This window comes from Eulemur rufifrons, unplaced genomic scaffold (genome assembly GCF_041146395.1).
Source record: "Eulemur rufifrons isolate Redbay unplaced genomic scaffold, OSU_ERuf_1 scaffold_549, whole genome shotgun sequence".
NCBI lineage: Eukaryota > Metazoa > Chordata > Mammalia > Primates > Lemuridae > Eulemur > Eulemur rufifrons.
Genome location: NW_027183331.1, coordinates 20,001 through 23,332, shown reverse-complemented (window position 1 = coordinate 23,332; position 3,332 = coordinate 20,001). Strand labels below are relative to the sequence as shown.

Sequence of the window (3,332 nt, the reverse complement as noted above, 5' to 3'; positions counted from 1 at the left end):
CGAAAAACTTCCGGCGTGGCCCCTGGAGAGAAAAAAAATCCCCCGGGCCCGACGGCGCGACCCGCCCGGGGCGCACTGGGGACAGTCCGCCCCGCCCCCGGCCGCGCGGGGCCTCCCCGGAGCCCCCGCCCCGGGAGGGGGGAGGTCCGGGGAGAGCGCGGAGGGGGGGTTGGTGGAGCGGTCGCGCCGTGGGAGGGGCGGCCCGGCCCCCCGGAGAGTCACCGGCGCGCCCCCGCGGAGGGGAGCCCCCTCGCGGGGGACCCCCCGCGGGGGTGAGCGCCGGCAGGGGGGAGAGCGCGGCGACGGGTCTCGCTTCCTCGGCCCCGGGATTCGGCGAGCGCTGCTGCCGGGGGGCTGTAACACTCGGGGGCTGGGCCCGCCCCCGCACGCCGCCCCCTCCTCTCGGGGAGAGAGGGCGGGCGGCGGAGAGGACGGGGACCCCCGAGCCACCTTCCCCGCCGGGCCTTCCCAGCCGTCCCGGAGCCGGTCGCGGCGCACCGCCAGCGGTGGAAATGCGCCCGGCGGCGGCCGGTCGCCGGCCGGGGGGCGGTCCCCCGCCGACCCCACCCCCGGCCCCGCCCGCCCACCCCCGCACCCGCCGGAGCCCCCCAACCCCCACCCCGGGAGGGGGAGGAGGAGGGGCGGCGGGGGAGGGAGGGCGGGTGGAGGGGTCGGGAGGAACGGGGGGCGGGAAAGATCCGCCGGACCGCCGGCACGGCCGGACCACGCCGTCGGGTTGAATCCTCCGGGCGGACTGCGCGGACCCCACCCGTTTACCTCTTAACGGTTTCACGCCCTCTTGAACTCTCTCTTCAAAGTTCTTTTCAACTTTCCCTTACGGTACTTGTTGACTATCGGTCTCGTGCCGGTATTTAGCCTTAGATGGAGTTTACCACCCGCTTTGGGCTGCATTCCCAAGCAACCCGACTCCGGGAAGACCCGGGCCCGGCGCGCCGGGGGCCGCTACCGGCCTCACACCGTCCACGGGCTGGGCCTCGATCAGAAGGACTTGGGCCCCCCAACGAGCGGCGCCGGGGAGTGGGTCTTCCGTACGCCACATTTCCCGCGCCCCACCGCGGGGCGGGGATTCGGCGCTGGGCTCTTCCCTGTTCACTCGCCGTTACTGAGGGAATCCTGGTTAGTTTCTTTTCCTCCGCTGACTAATATGCTTAAATTCAGCGGGTCGCCACGTCTGATCTGAGGTCGCGTCTCGGAGGGGAGGCACACGCGCGCGCGCCGGGGGAACGACGGCGCGTCCCGACGCACGCACGGGCGCTCGGGGGACCCGAGGGGAGAGGCGGGAGCCGAGGCACACACGCTCGATGGAGCGGGGGTGGGGGCACCACGGTCGACCGCCGCCCCCGGCCCTCCGGACGACGGCACCTCCCCCCCGGCCGCACCCCACGACCACCCAGCGGCGGCGGCCGCCGAGGCGAGTCACAAGGGCGGGCGCGGGGAAGGAGAGCGCGTCGGAGGCCGCGGGGACGACGGGACGGAGCACGGGCCGGCGGGCGCGGACCGGGGCTGACGGGGAGATCACCAGCGCCTCGACCGCACCCCCCCTCCGCCCGACCTCGAGGGACACACACCGCGACACCCGAGAGAGGGAGGAGGTCGCGCAGAGTGGGGAAGGTGCCCGAGGAGACCAGAGGGCACCCCCCCAAACCAACCGACCGCCCTCCTTCCCCAGGCGCCTCGGCGGTCCCTCGGACGGACGGAGGCGGAGGGGACACGGCAGAGACACGGCGGTCAGCACCCATCCTGAGCCCCGCGCCCGGGCTCGGGACACGCAGCGCGGCGGTGGGCCGCGGCGACCCCGGGGGCGGGCGCGCGACGGCGGACGACGCCGCGGCGTCCCGCGGGTCGCCACCGGGGCACGCATCCCCGGGGTGCGGCCCCGAACGGGCAACACGGCGGGGACGTGGACCCGGCCCCCCGTAGGCGCGGGGGCGCGTTTGGCCGGCGACGCCGGTGTGGGGGAAAGAGGGGAAGACGAGGAGGGGGCGGAGGGTGGCGGCCCAGACCGCCGGGCCGCCGCCAGGGGCGTGCGGTGAAAGACGGCGACCCAGACACGACACCCTCCGCGCACACAGACCCCCTCGTCCCCAGACCCCGCACCCCGGCGCCGAGCGACCGAGACACGCCGACGCGCGCGAGGGGCACGTGAACACACACCCCCGTCGGGCCCTCCCAGGCGAACCCCCCAGAAGGAGGGAAGGCCCGGCCGCGCAGGGCGCGAGGCGGCTCCCGAGAGGATGGCACCGTGGCGCCCGCGGGAGAAAGCCCTCCCGGCCTCTCTCCCTCGTCGCGGGCGGCGACGCGACCCCACCACGTCCACCCCCCACGCACCAACGACGTGCCTACGTGGGGGGACGGGACGGAAGAGGAGGGGCGCACCACCAAGGTCTGCACTTAGGGGGACGGAGGGACCCCTCAGCGGGGCCCTGCGAGAGAAACCCCCAGCCGCGCGACCCCCGCGGGGGCCCGGAGGCACACCCACGGGGGGGGGGGCGATTGATCGTCAAGCGACGCTCAGACAGGCGTAGCCCCGGGAGGAACCCGGGGCCGCAAGTGCGTTCGAAGTGTCGATGATCAATGTGTCCTGCAATTCACATTAATTCTCGCAGCTAGCTGCGTTCTTCATCGACGCACGAGCCGAGTGATCCACCGCTAAGAGTCGTATGAGGTTTGATGGGCGAGGACCTCCGCGGAGGGAGGCCCTCCCTGGCACGACACCTTCCCCACCCCCACCAAGGGGTAGGGAATTGCCTCAGGCCGAGCCAGTCAAGACGACAGGACCAGACTCCGAAAGGTCGGAAGTTCCCACACGGGGCGCCCGGCGCGCGGGCACGGACGCCCCACAGGCGCCCGGGGGGTTCCCGCCCCCGTGGCACGGAGCGCCGGCGCGGCGACGCGGCAACGGGCGCGACGACGACCGCCGGGGTCAAGCCCCCTTTCCCACGACGGCCGCCGACGACCCGCCGCACGCGCGCACGTGCGCACGGCACCCCCGGCCCGGGGGCGGAGTCCGGTTGACGTGGGAGGAGGGGAGGAGGAGGAGGAGGCGGAGGCGGGGGCTTGCCTGGGGTCTTGCCGGGGCAAGGCCAGGCCGCTCCGGACCGCCAACTCCCCCGCCCACCCGACCTCCGCCCGAAACAACACCGGGCCCACCGCCCCCGACCCACGGGGCGGACGGGCGACCCCCAGGGGTCTTTAAACCTCCGCGCCGGAACGCGCTAGGTACCTGGAAGGGGGGGCGGACGGGGAGGGAAGACGGCGGCTCCCACCCACCACCACCCACCGCCGGCCAACACCACCACCGCCACCACACC

At 74.6% G+C, this 3,332-nt stretch overlaps 1 non-coding gene across 1 annotated transcript; it reads right to left on the bottom strand.

Annotated features, from left to right (window-relative positions):
• Window positions 1–2,526: 2,526 nt before the first annotated feature.
• LOC138380570 (5.8S ribosomal RNA) lies at window positions 2,527–2,679 on the bottom strand. Its single transcript, XR_011232865.1, has one exon. It is a non-coding gene; the product is annotated as a 5.8S ribosomal RNA (ribosomal RNA).
• Window positions 2,680–3,332: the final 653 nt, after the last annotated feature.